The 19,066-nt window shown below is 35.2% G+C and overlaps 1 non-coding gene across 1 annotated transcript; it reads left to right on the top strand.

The window, feature by feature from the left end:
- The first annotated feature begins 6,691 nt into the window (after positions 1-6,691).
- On the top strand, positions 6,692-6,819 carry LOC141503841 (U6atac minor spliceosomal RNA). The gene has a single exon (XR_012473141.1). It is a non-coding gene; the product is annotated as a U6atac minor spliceosomal RNA (small nuclear RNA).
- The last annotated feature ends 12,247 nt before the right edge of the window (positions 6,820-19,066 follow it).

Genomic DNA, 19,066 nt, shown 5'->3' with positions numbered 1-19,066 from the left:
TAAATTGTTTCATTTTTTTTCTTGATTTGAGAATTCTGGATTTTGGTTATGATAACCCTTGTAGTTTTATCCTGGAGTCTCTTTCTGGAAGAGTAATGTGTGTTCTAATAGCTATTTTGTCTTCTTGCTCAATTACATTTATTTATGTATTTTTAATTTAAATTTATTTTTATTAAAGATATTATTTGAGTTTTACATTTTCCCTCAATCTTGCTTCCCCCCCCCACCCACAGAGAGCACTCTGTCAGTCTTTACTTTGTTTCCATGTTGTACCTTGATCCAAATTGGGTGTGATGAGAGAGAAAACATATTCTTAAGGAGAAGAGAAGTCTAAGAGGTAACAAGATCAGACAATAAGCTATCTGTTTTTTTTTTTTTTTTCTAAATTAAAGGGAATAGTCCTTGCACTTTGTTCAAACTCCACAGCTCCTTATCTGGATACAGATGGTACTCTCCTTTGCAGACAGCACAAAATTGTTCCCAATTGTCTCCCTGATGGAATGAGCAAGTCCTTCAAGGTTGAACATCACTGCCATGTTGCTGTTAGGGCGACCGGTGTTTTTCTGGTTCTGCTCATCTCACTCAGCATCAGTTCATGCAAATCCCTCCAGGTTTCCCTGAAATCCCATCCCCCCTGCTTTCTAATAGAACAATAGTGTTCCATGACATACATATACCACAGTTTGCTCAACCATTCCCCAATTGAAGGACATTTACTGGATTTCCAATTCTTTGCCATCACAAACAGGGCTGCTATAAATACTTTTGTACAAGTAATATTTTTACCCTTTTTCCTCATCTCGTCAGGGTATAGACCCAGTAGTGGTATTGCTGGGTCTAAGGGTATGCACATTTTTGTTGCCCTTTGGACATAGTTCCTAATAGCTCTCCAGACTGTTTGGATGAGTTCACAGCTCCACCAACAGTGTAATAGTGTTCCAGATTTCCCACATCCCTTCCAACAAAGATGATTACCCTTACTGGTCATAATGGCCAATCTGACAGGTGTGAGGTGGTACCTCAGAGAAGCTTTAATTTATATTTCTCTAATTATTAATGATTTAGAGCATTTTTTCATATGGCTATAGATTACTTTGATCTCCTCATCTGTAAATTGCCTTTGCGTATCGTTTGACCATTTCTAAATTGGGCAATGTCTTTGTTTTAAAAATATGACTCAGTTCTCTGTATATTTTAGAAATGAGTCCTTTGTCAGAATCATTAGTTGTAAAGATTGTTTCCCAATTTACTACTCTTTTTTTGATCTTGGTTACATTGGTTTTATCTGTGCAAAAACTTTTTAATTTAATGTAATCAAAATCATCTAATTGGATTTTGGTGATGTTCTTCAACTCTTCCTTAGTCATAAATTGTTCCCCTTTTCATAGATCTAACAGGTAGACAAGTCCTTGATCTTCTAATTTGCTTATAGTATCGTGTTTTATGTCTATGTCCTGCAACCATTTGGATCTTATCTTGGTAAAGGGTGTGAGGTGTTGGTCTAATCTAAGTTTCTTCCGTGCTAACTTCCAATTTTCCCAGCAATTTTTATGAAAGAGGGAGTTTTTATCCCAATGGCCAGACTTTTTGGGTTTATCAATCATCTCCTCCTTTTACACCTAGTCTATTCCACTGGTCCACCACTCTATTTCTTAGCCAATACCAAATAGTTTTGATGACTGATGCATTATAATATAAATTTAGATTGGGTAGGGCTAAGCCACCTTCTTATGCACTTTTTTTTCATTAAGCTTCTGGCATTTCTTGACTTTTTATTTCTCCATATGAATTTATTTACAATTTTTTCTAACTCATTAAAGGAATTTTTTGGAATTTTGATTGGTAGGGCACTAAACAGTTAGTTTAGTTTTGGTAGAATTGTGATTTTTATTATATTAGCTCTACCTATCCATGAGCAGTTGATATTTGCCCAGTTATTTAAATCTAATTTAATTTGTGTGAGTAGTGTTTTATAATTGTTTTCAAAAAGATTGTGAGTCTGTCTTGGCAAATAGACTACCAAATATTTTATATTGTCTGAGGTTACTTTGAATGGGATTTCTCTTTCTAGGTCTTCCTGCTGTTTCTTGCTAGACGTATATAGAAAAGTTGAGGATTTATGAGGGTTTATTTTATAACCTGCAACTTTGCTAAAATTGCTAATTGTTTCCAGTATATTTTTAGATGATTTCTTGGGATTCTCTAGGTAGGCCATTATGTCATCTGCAAAGAGTGAGAGTTTTGTCTCTTCCTTTCCAATTCTAATTCCTTTAATTTCTTTTTCTTCTCTAATTGCTGCTGCTAACATTTCTAATACAATATTAAATAGTAGTGGTGATAATGGGCATCCTTGTTTCACCCCTGATCTTACTGGGAATGCCTCTAGACTCTCCCCATTGAATATAGTGCTTGTTGATGGTTTCAGATAGATTCTGCTAATTATTTTAGGGAACGGTCCATTTATTCCTACACTGTCTAGTGTTTTTAATAGGAATGGATGCTGCATTTTGTCAAAAGCTTTTTCAGCATCTATTGATATAATCATATGACTCCTGATAGGTTTGTTGTTGATATAATTGAGTATAATAACAGTTTTCCTAATATTGAACGAACCCAGCATTCCTGGAATAAATCCTACTTGATGATAATGTATTATCCTAGTGATGACTTGTTGTAATCATTTTGCTAAGATTTTATTTAGGATTTTTGCATCTATATTCATTTTTTTAGGGAGTTCAGTAATGGCTTGTTGAATTTCTTTTTCATTTAAGCTGGGCAACTTATATTTTTGTAAATATTCATCCATTTCACTTAGATTATCAAATTTATTGGCATAGAGTTGGGCAAAATAATTTCGAATTATCACTTTAATTTCCTCCTCATTGGTGGTGAGTTCACCTTTTTCATTTATGATACTAGCAATTTGGTTTTCTTCTTTCATTTTTTTTAATCAAATTGATGAGAGATTTATCAATTTTATTGGTGTTTTCATAATACCACTTTTGGTTTTAGTTTTTTGCTTTCAATTTTATTAATTTCTCCTTTAATTTTTAGAATTTCTAATTTGGTACTTAATTGGGGATTTTTGATTTGTTCTTTCTCTAATTTTTTTAGTTGCATGTTTAGATCATTGATTTCTTCTTTCTCCAATTTATTCATATAAGCATTTAGAGCTATAATATATCCCCTGAGAGTTGCTTTGAATGAATCCCATATGTTTTGGTATGTTGTTTCATTATTATCATTATCTAGAATAAAATGGTTAATTCGTTCTATAATTTTTTGGGGTCCACTCATTGTTTAAAATGAGGTTATTCTGTTTCCAATTTGTTCTGGGTCTATATCTCCTTGGCCCAGTATTGCATATAACTTTTATTGCATTGTGATCTGAGAAAGATGTATTAACTATTTCTGCCTTTCTGCAGTTGATCATTAGGTTTTTATGTCCTAGTACATGGTCAATTTTTGTATAAGTTCCATGTACTGCAGAGAAAAAGGTATATTCCTTCCTATCCCCATTCAGTTTCATCCATTAGTCTACCATATCTAATTTTTCTAACAATCTATTTACCTCCATAAATTCCGTCTTGTTTATTTTATGCTCCGATTTATCTAGTTCTGAGAGTGGGAGGTTGAGGTCTCCCACAAGTAGAGTTTCGCTTTCTATGTGTTCCTGCAGTTCTTTCAGCTTCTCCTCTAAGAATTTTGGTGCTGTCCCACTGGGTGCATATATATTCAATATTGAAATGACTTTATTGTGTATGGTACCTTTTAGGCGAATAAAGTTTCCTTCCTTATCTCTTTTAATGCTATCTATTTTTGCTGCTGCTTTGTCTGAGATAAAGATTGCTACCCCTGCTTATTTTTTACTTCAGCTGAAGCAAAATATATTTTGCTCCAACCTTTTACCTTTACACTATATGTATCTCTCTGCTTCAAATGAGTTTCTTGTAAGTAGCATATTGTAAGATTCTGGTTTTTAATCCACTCTGCTATTTGCTTACGTTTTAAGGGAGAGTTCATCCCATTCCCATTGAAGGTTATGATTACTAATTCTTTCTTGCCCTCTGTGCTATCTTCAATCTGTTTGTATTTTCCCCCCTTTCCTCCCCTTTTATACACATTCCCCAGTCTTTTGTTTCTGAAAACCACCCCCTTCAGTGTTTTTGTCTTCCTATATCACACCCTCCCCTTTTTTTACCCTTTCCCTTTTTCCCTTTTCTCTTCCCTTCCTTTTGTTATTTCCCCTTATTTCCCCCACTCCCCTTCCCTTTCTCTGTCCTTCCCTCCCCTTTTCCCCTTTTAATAATTGAATGGTTAGATGTTTTATAAGTCAACTGTGTATGTGTAGGTTGACTTTAAGCCAAATCTGATGAGAAGAAAATTCAGGTGTTTCTCCTCTGCTCCCTTCTTCCCCTCTATTACCATAGGTTTTTTGTACCTCTTAGTGTAATGCGATTTACCCCATTCAATCCCCTCCCTCCTCCCATGTCTTCCCTGTCCCCCTTGATAAGGAGATAATGTTTTTTTAGATCATTCTATCTAAGTCATAGAAAATTCTTAGTGTCTGTCCCTTCTAGTTCAGTATATTCTATCAAAAAGAGTTAAAATTTCTGAGAGTTATTAGAGTCTTTCTGCCATTAGATAGTAGTCTCATGGATAGGTCATGAATGTCCATCTTTTCTGGCAAGGTGTATTCTCTCTGTGAGAGTTACATTTCTCAAGGTTTATGAGAATCTTCTTTTTTTACCCCCATGCTGCGGTTTAGCCAATTTCAACTTACTGGATTGCATTTTTTTTCCTTTTACCGCCTCCCCCTTCTTTTATCTTTTCATGTGTCTCTTGAACCTCCTGTTTGGTGTCCAAATTCTCTGTTTGTCTCTGGTCTTTTCATCAGAAATTTTTGGAATTCTGCCATTTCGTTAAATGTCCATCTTTTTCCCTCGAAGAGAAGGCTCAGCTTTGCAGGAAAGTAGATTCTTGGCTGCATTCCAAGCTACCCTGCTCTTCAAAATATCTCGTTCCAGGCCCTTCAATCCCTTAATGTTGATGCAGCCAGGTCTTGCGTGATCCTTACTGTGGCTCCTTGATATTTAAATTGTTTCTTTCTGGCTGCTTGCAGGATTTTCTCTTTTATCTGATAATTCTGCAGTTTGGCCACAACATTCCTTGGTGTTTTCATTTTAGTATCTTTTTCTGGTGGGGATTGATGTACTCTTTCAATAACTACTTTGCCCTCCAATTCGATGATGTGAGGGCAGTTTTCCATCACTAGATCCTGTAATATTTAGTCCAGGCTTTTTTTTCTCTTCAATGTTTTCAGGAAGTCCTATAATTTTCAGGTTTCCCCTCCTCGATCTATTCTCAAGGTCAGTGGTTTTGTTGATGAGGTATTTCACATTTGCTTCTGTTTTTTTTCTATTTTTTGGTTTTGTTTAACTGACTCTTGCTGTCTCGTGAGTCATTAGTTTCTCTAGACTCCATTCTTTTTTGGGGGGAGGAGTTTTCTTCATTAACCTTTTGCAATTCCTTTTCCAATTGGTCAATTCTACTTTTGAAAGAGCTTTCCATTTGACCAATTGAGGTTTTGAGAGAATTAATTTCTTTTTGCATTTGCTCGTTTGAGGATCTGAGAGAATTATTCTCTTTTTGTAATTTTCCAATTGATGATCTGAGAGATTTATTCTCCTTTTGTGTTTGTCCACTTTTACTTTCTAAGGTATTAATTTTCTCTCCCAAATTTTTAATCTCCTTCCTTATTTCTTCAAGGAAGTCTTTCTGTGCTGGAGACCAGATTGTATTCTCCTCAGAGGTTCCAGGTTTCTCTGAGTTGAGGTCTTTCCCCTCCAGGAATTTTTTTCTATGGATCCACCTTCCCGCTGACCCTAATTCATTATGCTAAGACCTTGAGTTGGGGGGGCGGGGCTGGTTCACCTGGGCTTGATATCGCTGAAGGCTTTACTGAGTGCAGTTTCTCTGGATGGCCAGTAGGAGGTGCTGGTTGCCCTCTCTGGGGTGTCTGTGATCTTGGTTGGGTGGCCTTCTCCCTTTGCCCCAAGGCAGGAGTTGGAACTGGAACTATTGAATTCTTTCACTTTCAATCAATGGTGGGCTTTACCCTGGCCTGAGCTCCTTCCTCAACTGGGCTGGTTCTTCTGCTCACACACCCAGGCCTGAGGCAGAAGTTATTTGCCTTTGTTTGAAGAGAGGCCTCTGTGCAATGGAGGCATCCCCTCAGAGTTTCTCAGACCCGAGAAGCCTAGGGATGGTGTTTGCCATTCTCCTGCACCAGAATACTTCCCCCAGCCTGCTCCCTGAGCTCCAGGGGAACAGCACCAACACCAGCACCTCTACTTCCCCATGGACCCAATCTCCTGTCATCCAGCCCCACCACTGATCCAGCAGGTCCGGCTCTCGGGCCCTCAGATTCCCGGTTCCAATTCGGCTGTTAATCTGGCTGATCGGGGCGATCCTCCCTTGAAGCCCAGATTCACCCGCCCAGATTGGTCCAAGGCTGCTGCGGGAGACAAATCCTGAGGTAGCTGTTCTTTCTCCTGGCTTTGCTTTCTGGGTTTTCTGGATCAGATTTCTTTTAAGAGGTTTGTTTCATGTGATAGATGGGGAAGAGATCAGGAGACTTTAGAACTGTGCCTGTCTTCTCTCCGTCATCTTGGCCGGAAGTCCTGATGCTGTGTTGTATGAAAGGAGAGAAGGTTAGCAATCCCCTTGATAAGGATGGAAGAGGTCCTGGTGGCCTTTACAACACATATACATTTAAGGCATTGCCACCTGCTCAATTAGATTTAAACAGTTTTCCCTGATAATTTCCTGAAAAACATTTTCCAGGTTCTTTTTTTATCTAGGTTTTTGGCAGTCCAATAATTTGCAAATTATCACTCCTGGATCTTTTCTCCAGGCCATTCGTTTTTTCTAAAAGGTTCCTTACATTCTTCAGTTTTTTTCAGTCTTTTTATTTTCACTTGGAATGGAATCCTGGAGCCATGTAGATTAATTGTTTTCTTTTTGTTCAATTCTATTTTTTAGGGTTTTGTTTTCTCCAATTAACTTTGTGTTTCCTTTTCCAATTTGTCAATTTTATTATTTTATGTTACATTCTTATTCCAATTGGTTATTTTTATTTTTGGAGGAGTTGATTTCTTTAATCAATTTTTCAAAATTTTCCTGGATGATGATGTTTCTTTTTTTCATTTTCTTCTTCCTCTATTATTTGATTTTTTAATTCTGCTTTAAGCTCTTCTATGAGCTTTATGATTTGAGTCCATTTCCTAGACTCTTTTGAGACTAGACCTGTGAGTAATTTTTCAGTGTTTTTTTTCATCTGAGGTGACATTGTTTCTATTTTTATATGCATAGTAGTTTTCTCTAGTGAATGCTTTTTTAGTTTTTTGCTCACCTTGAAATGTCTAAACTCTAAACCTTGGGAATAGGGAGTAAAGACTCAAACTTTTAATACTGGGTCTGGAATGCCCAGATGGTCATTGGCCAAGATGCTCCCTACCTAGTCCAGGCCTCACCCTTGCAAATTTTTGTTTTCTCCTTTATGTCCAGATTCTGCCTATGAAGTGGTTTGTTACCAACCTAGCTCTTGTCTTTTGGCCCATGGATCTCAGAGTTGAGAATTTATTTGGGGTGAGAACTTTCCTGTTGACTTGCTCTCTAGATAACAGGACCTATGTTTTTGTCAATCTGAAGAGACCATGATTGAATTTTGACCAAAGCCTCCTTCTATCTTTCCTGCTCTTCTCTCTAGCTGTATCTTGCTTTCCCTTTTACCCCAAAGATTACAGACCTTCATTGAAAATCCCCCATGATGTCAACTATTAAAAAATGTCTCTGAATCTTGTGGTTTTTTGTGGAATTGATAGCTTTAATGTCTATCTAGAAGCTTCATTTTACTTTGTGTAGGGAAACGTTCTGGAGCATGCTTCACCCCATTATCCTGCTTCAGCCATGGAAGTCAGTCATTAAATTTCTTTTTCTGAAATGTGAGCATTTAAGATTTTTCATTTTTTCTGTTAATCTCAGCAATTTATATTTTTGTAAAATTCATCTATTTCACTTAGATGGTCAGATTTAATGTTTTACAGTGGGACAAAATATTTCTGAGTTATTATCTTTATTTCCTCCTCACTGTGATCTTGGTCAGCAATGATCTAGGTCATTAATTAAAGTTTTATAAGTTTTTGGTAGAGGTAGTCCAGTTTTCTAGTCACACAGGTCTAGATTCATAGTTTTCTAAAAATATACAAGGTGTACTAACCCCATAATTGAACGGAAAAGAAATTGAGTTAGATGTATAGGACATCCAGTCTTCATTCCCTTTATTCCCTTCTGGCCTCTACTTCTGGCTCTCCACAGTAAGCCCATGAGTTTTCATCTTTCTCTCAATACTACTTTGAGTGTGTTCTCCTTAGTTCCTTATTATGTTTTATTTTACTCTCATTAGAGTGTAGAATTTTTTTTTCTTTGTAAGTCTATATGTATCTCCAGTGCTAACCAGAGGGTCAATCATACTGTGAGTCATTCATAAATTACTTTTGCCTGCCCACCACCTGATTGAATTATTTCATGTAAATGCTATAGAATTTATTAATCCTTTCAAATGTAGGAGGAAACTGATACAAAAAGAACTGAGGTAGGCAGATTAGCATATTAAACTGCTACTTAACATGCTTCTGTGATTCCCTAGCACTATGAGTTGAGCATGTTAATATCTTCACAATCTGTTTTCCTTGCTCCTTCTTTCCAGACTGATTCATGTAAACCTCTTTAAGTCTTCTTTGTTCCCAATAATCCTGTCTACTTTTATTCATCATGTATAACAAGCCATCTTTGATTTTGGGCCACGCTATCTTCCAAAACTGAAATTTTCTCCTTCCTCAACTTGTTCTGTGGGATTCCCTTCCAATATCAGATCAAGTGTCATTTGGGGTGTTGTCATTTCTCCTTTCTTTTCAAAGAGTACCAATAACAACAAGAGATTGATGCCTTGATTTGTGCATGACTTGAATTTAAGTGACACAGATTCTACAATGTCATGAGCTTCACTCACTTCCTAAGTCATGGAAGTCCAATGGCCAAACAATAGTTAAAATAACTTATAATGTCCCAGGATGCCTTGAATTGCTGGTATATTCAATGTCTGTCTATACTCTAAACACTTATGTTTTGTTAACTTTCATGGTCCCTGAAATAAAATGTTCCCACATGCCCATTACATTAGGTAAAGTCTGACCATACTTGAGGTAGTCCTCTATCCCTCATCTGTACCCTTTTGGCTTTTTAGTTATTCTCAAATAAGTTTAGTCTGTCTATCAAGAGTGAATTTTACTAGGGTGTAGCTGTTGTACATGGTATAAATTCTTGTGAAGTTGTCATTTCATACAAGGCCTGATTGATTCTCCATATTATTTTTTTCTTCCTTTATCAAAATGACTTTTATTTATTTATATGTATATATGATTTTGTCCATCCTTCATGTTAATGTAATTTTCTTGAGGACAAGGAAAATTTTTGTTTGTGGCTTCTTTATTTTTTTCTTTATTTTTTTTTTGCAAGGCAGTGGTGTTAAGTGGCTTGCCCAACGCCATACAGCTCGCTAATTATTAAGTGTCTGAGGCTGAATTTGAACTCAAGTACTCTTAAATCCAGGGTCGATGCTCTAGCCACTGCTCCACCTAGCCACCCCTTGTGGTTTCTTTATACATTTCTTGGAAGTAAGAGCTTCATAACTTCACATTGAATCATGTCTTTACTGATTCTAAGTCTAGGAAATCTGCAGTGACACTATATTGTCTCTAGTTGGATCTAAATGTCAACCCAAGTTTGAGAGAAGATTTGTGTTTTGGATATGGGGTTCATGGAGAGATAAAGTAAAAATATTCCGTGAGAGTATTAAAACTTAAACTGGGGAGATTTAGATAAAGCAGAAAATGATTAAGAGACCATAATATTTATTATTTGTAAACAGGTGGAAAGTAAAAAAAAACTGGTTGACATCAATATGAAGATCAATTTCTGCTAAATAATAAAAAAATGAATTCCTTAAAAATTGGTATTGAGGTGCTACTATTTGAAGCATTTAATCAGAGACTGCCTGCATGCTTGTCAAGGACTTTGCATAGCCACCTCATGCTCCAAGCATAGTTTGGATAAGATACTCCCTGACACTTCTTTGATGCCTAAGATAGAATGATTCCATGAATAAAAATTAATTATCCTTGCTCCTAGTCCACTATTCAATAACTGATTCCTCTGTTTATGGGTAGGGAAGATAGTCCTTTAACCAGATGATAAAATACAGAAAACTTTGAAACTATCAAATCTTTGTCAATATATTATATGAATTATATGAACATTTTATGAAGTCCTACATAAATAGAAAGCTTCACATTATCTTTCATAAGCTGTTCTGGCTTTCTGTAGACATATTTGGCAATCAAACATGTGGGAGCTTTTAAAGGACTCCAAAAATGTATTTTCTGCCAATGATTAATAGTCCAGAACTTCTCAATTTTTGTGGCACTGGCATTTTGCTTTTTCCAAATCTGAGTAAAGGCATGATGTTACCTTAGAAAAACAATTCAATCCCAAATTAATACTGTTGCTGATAAATCATGTCTTACAAAGCAGACATAAAGGTTCCAAAGAAATGAGACCAGGACTGATAAATTTTAATCAAATTTAGCTTAGATGAAAGGTTCAGAGCAATGAAAATCATAAAGAATGATGATTGTATATATAATAGTGATTATATCAATCAGGTAGCAACCTTAGGAAATTGCTAGTCTTTTGGAAACAAATAGTATGTGGGAAAAAAGAGACAGCAAGTATGATAAAGAAAGTATCAACAGAAGGTACTGTGGGTGGGAATACTGTAAGAGATAAACATTCCCCTACTTATTATTTTCCCCTTTAAGATTAGTCTGATTCTAAAGATATCACTAAAGGAATGACATGTGAAAAGGATATGAAAAACAGATTAATATTCTTACTTCACAAATTGTTCTTATAGCAATTTAGTAATTACAAAATAGAAAACATCAGCTACAATTGTTTTATGATTATTTTCTTCAAAGACTCATCAAAATTTAATTATTTTACTTTTCTGCAGATAATATTCATTTATAGAATTTTATTATTCAATAACATTTTAATGCAAAGATAAAGGTAAAAAAGTATAATAGATATTTGAATGAGATTTGGAAATATACACATAATTGTATACATATACACTTAAATGCACATATTTACATGCACAGGCATAGATATGTACATGCACTGATGTATGAATATTCACATTATATATACATATATGTGAATGTATGCATGTATCTATGCATGTATTCTTTTAGTCAAAACTCTGTGGTGAATTAAGCATTAGAGATATATCTATTTTCATTCTACAAATGAAAAGGGAAAAAAAAGACTTCTTATGAAATTCTGTCTTCTCTAGTTTCCCAATCTTTCATTCAACCTTATCACTCAATTTAATCTGATCTCCACAAAGTTGTTAATTATTTTTTTCTTGCTAAATATTAATCATCATTCCTTAGTCTTCCTTTTCCTAAATATATGCATTGCATTTGAAACATTTGGCTACACCATCCACTTAGATACTCACTTCTTTCTGTCTTTTTGTTATACTATATTCTTCTTTATTTCTTACTCTTTTGTGATTAATTTTTTTGGAGATTTTGCTGGCTCAGTCTCAATATAATTTTCACTAGCTCTGCATGTTCCCTAAAGTTGCAACTTGAGTCCTTTCTCTCCATGCCATTTACAGAAAAAACTGCACCATTAATGGGTCATTCATTGATTTCTAAAGGGCCAATGAATGTTTCAGGGGTTTCATTAGCTTTGAAGGAGAAAAACAGATTCTTGCCTTTAATAAGTTATAAATAAAATTTGGTATTTCCCTCATTATAAATATAGACTACTTACCAAAGTAGTATCTAAATTATGTACAATTTTAATATCAATAACAATGGATATTATCATATCACATTGCCATTAAACAAAATATTTTTACATTATATAGACATTATTCTAGACATTAGACTTATGAGAAGTGATTTTAGTTTCCTATCTATAGATGTTATTTCAATAAAACTGATTTCTGTTAAATTTCTATGCATGTGTACATTGGAGGCAGAGACAAGATGGCAGCACAAAGTTAACCTACTCCTGGAGCCTTACCTTGTGAAAGATAAATGAAGTCTCTACTCTGACATTCATACTACAGATCCTACCCAGAAAAATAGAAGATTCAAAATGTTTTCAATTGGAGACACTTTGGAGGTTATTCAGTGAAGTTCTGTCTCTTGGGGGGAGAAGGAAAGTAAAGTCCAGGAGGCTGGAGAGTGGGGAAAGCCAGTAGGGGACTTTTATCCATAGTGCAGTCCAGGTCCAGACAGTTTAATATTAACAAAGGTCTCAGGAGTTATATAGCAAGCCAGCAGGGAGGATTGCAAACCTAAACAAAGTCTGAACCCTGAGAGCAACAGGGTAAAAGACAGGACTGGGTTGTGAACAATCCTCTTTTGAGTCAGAATCTGGACATAAAGGAGGAAACAGATATCTGCAAAAGCATGGTCTGGACTACATGGGCAACATCTTGGCCAAAAACAATCCAGTGATCAGACCCAAACCTCAGCAAAATAAAAGCTTAGATCTATACTCCATATACCCCAGGAGCAGCTCAAGAACAAAGAAAAATGAACAAAAAAGCCAAACAAGAGTTCACTATCAAAACATACTTTACAGATAAAGATGAGAGCAATTCCATGTTGAAGAAGAAAGCATCAAAAAATCACTCACAGAAGAAGTATCAAAACAGTTTATAAATTGGATTGAAATATGAAAGCTCATTGAAGAACTTAAAAAAGAATTTAAAAATCAGTAAGAGAGGAAGAAGAAAAGTGGAAAAAATAAATGAAAGTCATGCAGGAAAATTGTTAAATGTTGACCAAAGAACTCAACTAAGTTAAAAGTAAAAAAGTAAAAATATCCAACTGGTAAAGGAAACTCAGAAGATAACTGAAGAAATTAAATTCCTAAAAATTAAAATTGAACAGTGAGAAAGTAATGAATCTACAAGACTATAAGTTTTCATCAAGCAAAATAAAAAGATTGAAAAAACTGAAGAAAATGGAAAGTACCTTCCAGGGAAAATGAATGACTTGGAAAAGAGATTCAGCAAAGACAATTTAGGAATCATTGAACTACTAGAAAATCTCGACCAAAAAAAGAATCCGGAAAACATCCTGCAGGACATTATAAGGGAAAACCGTCCCGATCTACCAGAACAAGATGACAACATAACAAGTGAAAGAATCCACAGAACACCTCCAGAGAGATATCTCAAGAAAAAAACTCCAAGGGCTATAATAACCAAATCTCAGAACCCTCAAATATAAGAGAGAATACTGCAAGCAACAACAACAGAAAAACAATTCAACCACAAAGGAAACACAATCAGACTAACATAGGAATCATTAACCTCAACACTGAAGGATCAGAAGAACAGTAATGACATATTTAAGAGAGCTAAGGACCTGGGAATACAAACCAGAATGTACTACCCTGAAAAATTTAACATGTATTATCAGGGGGAAAAGATGGATGTTCAATGAAATACAGGACGTCCAGAACTTCCTGACACAAAGACTAGAACTGAACAGAGAATTCAATCTCCAAATACACAACTGAAGAGTTACATTAAAAAAAAAGGAAAATGTAAAAGAGGACCATAAAATAAAATTATTTTAAACATGTTAGTCCCTAAAAAGGAAGATATAACAATTCTAATCCTTTTGAACTTTCATGCTGTGAGAAAAATTGGAAGGTAGAATACATTTGAAGAGAATGAAACTAAAGAATATGGCTATAATTAGGTGTGGTCCCTCAACTGAAGAGGTCTAAGATCACATCACTATATTTGAGACACAAAACCATGGAAAAAAAGGAGTGTTAACTTCAACTTAAAAATCTCATTATACTGTGATTCCCTTTAAGCATGAGATGCTAAGAACCTTATATAATGAGGGAATCATGAACTGTGAGGACCTGAGACAATCTCTGTCTGTTATTACAATCTTTTGTAAAGTTCCCAGCCATACCTCCAGAGCCACCCAGTATTTAGAGATCTTCAAGATTCTCATAGATAATTAGATCAGAATTGCAGTTAATTGGATCATCATCCAGTGCTTCATTTAAGGAGGCGTTTAATATCCTGGGTGGGGAGAAAGTGTAAAGGGGGAGAGGAAATAGGCCTTGGTCACAAAACAGTGTGTTAAGTACCCTAGGCTGGGAGGAGGGAAAAAGTGTGAAAGAAAATAGGCCTGTGGGAAGGGGCACAAAGAGTTCAAGAAATGATATGGATTTGGATGTTACTTTAGCTCATAAAGAAGACTGTGATACTTGAAAGATACTTGAAAAGGAATAAGGTAAAAAAGTGATTATAATTATGATTTGATGCAATTTGAGTCAGTGTTGCTTATGAAGCAATCAAGTAAATAATATTTGATGACATCTTGATAACAATAGCTTATCAAGCAATCAAATAATCGAACAATGATTGGTACCTGTTTAATAACCTTAGAGCACCAAAGGAAGAGGCACAAATATTTATACTTTTAGAGGGAAATAAGGGAGAAGGAGGAAGCTGAGTATATTCTGTTTAATAGATTTAGTCCAGTGAGGAAATAAGATACATTCTCACCTGGGTTTAAAAATCCAACTTAATTTAAGGGAAGGTAGGGATAGGGAATGGGAAAGATAAGGTAAGAAGGGACTGAAAAAAGGTAAGGGAAGGTATAAATGAAAATAAACTGAAAGGTAAATTCCTAAAAGAAAAATCAAAGGGTATAGGTGGTAAAATTTTGGTGAGAAGGAATAAGAGAAAAGGAAAGAGATAAATGTGAATGGAGAAAGATAAATGTAAATGGAAGGAAATAGAGAATTAGCAATCTTAACTGTAAATGTGAATGGGATGAACTGTCCCATAAAATGGAAATGGATAGCAGAATTTCATATCCAAGAAACACATTTGAGGCAGAAAGATGCACACAGGCTAAAGGTAAAAAAAAGGTTGGACAAAATATATTATGCCTCCATTGAAGGAGAAAAAAAAAGGTAGTGATTCTAATCTCAGATAAAGTAAAATCAAAAATCAATCTCATTAAAGGGGACAAGGAAGAAAACTCCATCTGCTTAAAAGGCATCATTAGTAATAAAGCTATATCATTACTAAAAATATATACACCTAGTAGTATAGCATCCAGATTCCTAGAGGAAAAGCTGAGTAAATTACAAGGAGATATAATTCTTGTGGAAATAAATAAATTTAACAACAAAATAAGCAAGAATGATGTTAAGAATGTGAATGAGGGGGCAGCTAGGTGGCACAGGGGATAGAGCACTGGCCCTGGAGTCAGGAGTACTTGAGTTCAAATCTGACCTCAGACACTCAAAAATTACCTAGCTGTGTGGCCTTGGGTAAGTCACTTAGCACCATTTGCCTTGCAAAAACCTAAACAAAAAGAATGTGGATGAAATATTAGAAACTTAAATATGACAGACCTTTGGAGAAAACTTAATGGGAATAGAAAAGAATATACCTTTTGGTCAGTAGTACATGGCACCTTCATCAAAATTAACCATGCATTAGGACACAAAAACCTTAAAAAGCAAATGTAAACAGGTAAAAATAATAGACACTTCCCAGACCATGATGCAATAAAAAAACATATAATAACAGATCAGGGAAAGATACACCAAAAACTAATTTGAAATTAAATAACTTTATTTTAAAAAATAATCAGTGAATATGTCCAAGAAAATGATAATAATGAGAAATCATAAGAAAATTTATGGCATACAGCCAATGCAGTTTTGAGGGTAAACTTTATATCTCTAAAAACCTATATGAATAAAATAGAGAAAGAGATCAATGAACTGAGCATGCAACTAAAAAAGATGATAAAAGAACAAATTAAACAACCCCAATTAAATAGCAAACTAGAAATTCTGAAAAGCAAGGGAGAAATTAATAAAAACAGAATGCAAGAAAACCATTTATCATATAAATGAAACAGTTGCTTTTATAAAAAAACAGTAAAATTGACAAACCTCTGGTTTATCAGATTAAAAAAAGAAAGAAAATAATCAAATAACCAGTATCAAAAAATGTAAAGGATGAATGAAATAGCAATGAGGAGGAAATTAAAAGAGATAATTAGGAACTACTTTGTCAAACTGTATGCCAATCTGACAACTTGAGTGAAATGGATGAGTATTTACAAAAACACAAACTACTGAGATTAACGGGAGAGGAAATGAATTACTTCTATAACCATATTTCAGAAAAATAAATTGAAGAAACTATGAATAAACTCCCTAAGAAAAAGTCTCCAGGTCCAGATGGATTTACAAGTGAATTCTACCAAACATTAAAGGAACAATATATATTCTATAAAAAAAGTATTTTAAGAAATAGAAGAGGAAGGAGTCCTGTCAGACCCGTTTTATGACACCAACATGGTGCTAATACCTAAGCCAGGAAGAACCAAAACAAACAGAGAAAATGGTAAGCCAATCTCCCTAATGAATATTTTTCATTTTATTTATTTTCATTTTATTTATATGTTTATTCTTATTTTTGTATAAATGATGTTTCTTTATTCATTACTAAAATATAATTGCCTAAGAGTAAACTTAATACTCCCTCTCCCCAAAAAACGTAGAACTACATGAGTGATAAATTAAAAGAAAGAGAATAAAATTAAAATGAAAAATAATGATAATAATTAATAATAACAATACTAATACTAATAAATACTAATGCTAGTTATACTACTAATACTAGTAATAATAATAATAATAATAATAATAATAATTGCTACTAGGTGGTGCAGTAGAAGGAGCACCAGCCCTGGAGTCAGGAGCACCCAAGCCCAAATCCATCCCCAGACACCCAACAATCACCCAGCCATGCAACTGCAGACAAGTAACCCAGCCCCATTTGCCCTGCAACCCCCCCCATAGTAATAATACTAATAAATGTGCTTCAGTCTGTGTTCCAACAACCCTAGCTCTGTCACCAGTGGATCACATTCTTCATAATAAGTCAATCACAAAAGTTACTTCCATATTTTTCCACCATTACCATTGCTGATCGCAACTCCCTCCATTCATACCTCCCCATTAAAATATACTATATTTTCTCTTCCCTTTCACTGTGTCCCTCTTCTTAAATGTGATGTAGAGTAGTTGAGAGGCACAGCAGCATACAGATCCCAGGCCCTGGGGCCAAGAGGCCCCAAACCCACATACCACCCCTTAGGCCCAGGATACACCCAGCGCTGTGGTCCTGGACAGGCCATTCAATCCCAGTCCCTTGCAAGAAGTAAAAAAGAAAATGTGTTATAGCTGACCACTCTCCCACCATGGTCCATCCTCTCCTCCATCACTCACAACCCCCCCTCCCCACATCCCCCTTCTCTCCTTCTTACTCTAGATGTCTATACCCCAATGACAATATATGTTGTTTCCTCTCCTAGCTACCTCTCATGTGTATGAAGGTTCCCTCATCCCCCCTTGCCTTCCCCCTTCCACATCATTGCAATAGCTCATTGTAATAACAAAATATCTTCTTATATGAAATACATTAGTCTATTCCACCTCTTCTTTATCTTTCTCCCATTATATTTCCCTTTCAGCTATTGACTACATCTTTACACTATATTATAATCTTCAAATTGAACTCTCTCCTGTGCTTCATGTATAAAAGCTCCTACTTGCTCTATGAAATGAGAAGGTTCATATGAGTATTATCAGTATCATTTTTCTATGCAGGAATACATGTACTTCATCTTCATTAAGTTCCTCATAATTTCCCCTTCTCCTCCACTCTCTTCACCTGAGTCCTGTATTTGAAGATCAAACTTTCTGTTCAGCTGTAGCCAAACCAACAGGAACATTTGAAATTCCCCTGGTTCATTGAAAGTTAATCATTTTCCTTGTAAGGCGACATTCAGTTTTGCTGGGCAGTTGATTCTTTGCATTCATTCCGAGCTCTTCTGCCTTCTGGAATATTATATTCTAAGCACTACGAGACTTTAATGTAGTTGCTGCTAAGTCCTTTGTGAACCTGACTGAAGCTCCATGTTATTTGAATTTTGTCCTTCTCTGTTTTGTCCTTTTCTGTTTGACTTGGAAGTTCTGGAACTTGGCTATAATATTCCTGGGGGTTGATTTTTAAATCTCTTGCTCAGGGAGATCAGTCGATTTCTCTCCATTTCTATTTTGCCCTCTGCTTCTAGGATATCCAGACAATTTTCCTGTAGTAATTCTTTGAAAACGATGTCAATGCTCTTTTCCTGATCATGACTTTCAGATATCCCAATAAATTTTAAATTATCTTTCCTGAATCTGTTTTCCATATCAGTTGTTTTTTCAATGAGATGCTTTACATTGTCTTTTAATTTTTCATTCTTTTGGTTCTGAAGTATTGTGACTAGAGTTCTAATAAATAAGGAGCCTCCCTCAGTTCCTTTCTATACCTGAAGGATTTGTTTTCCTCAGAGAGATTTCTTATCTCTTTCTCCATCTGGCCAATTCTGCTTTTTAAAGCCTTCTTTTACTCAATAACTTTTTGAACTCTTTTACCCATTTGGTCTAAGCTGTTTTTTAACATCATATTATCTTCAGTATTTTTTGGATCTCCTTGACTAAGCTGCTGACTTCTTTTTCATGCTTTTTCCTGCATCTCTCTCATTTCTTTTCCCAATTTTTCTTCTATCTCCCTCACTTGATTTTCAAAATTTGCTTTGAGTTCTGTCATAGCCTGAACCCAATTTCTGTTTTTCTTGAAGTCTTTAGATGCAGGAGTGTGTGCTTCCTCATCTTCAGACTGAGTATTTTGATCCTGCTTGGGATCATAAAAAAGTATTTCTCAATGATATTCCTTTTTCTTCTCTGCTTACTCAATTTTCCATTCTGTTCCTGGTTTCAGGGTGCTTCCTGAGCTTTTAAGTAATATTGG

Source organism: Macrotis lagotis, chromosome X, assembly GCF_037893015.1.
Source record: "Macrotis lagotis isolate mMagLag1 chromosome X, bilby.v1.9.chrom.fasta, whole genome shotgun sequence".
NCBI classification, from domain to species: domain Eukaryota; kingdom Metazoa; phylum Chordata; class Mammalia; order Peramelemorphia; family Peramelidae; genus Macrotis; species Macrotis lagotis.
Note: the sequence above shows the minus strand (reverse complement) of the source record. Positions and strands in the feature narration are given on the sequence as shown.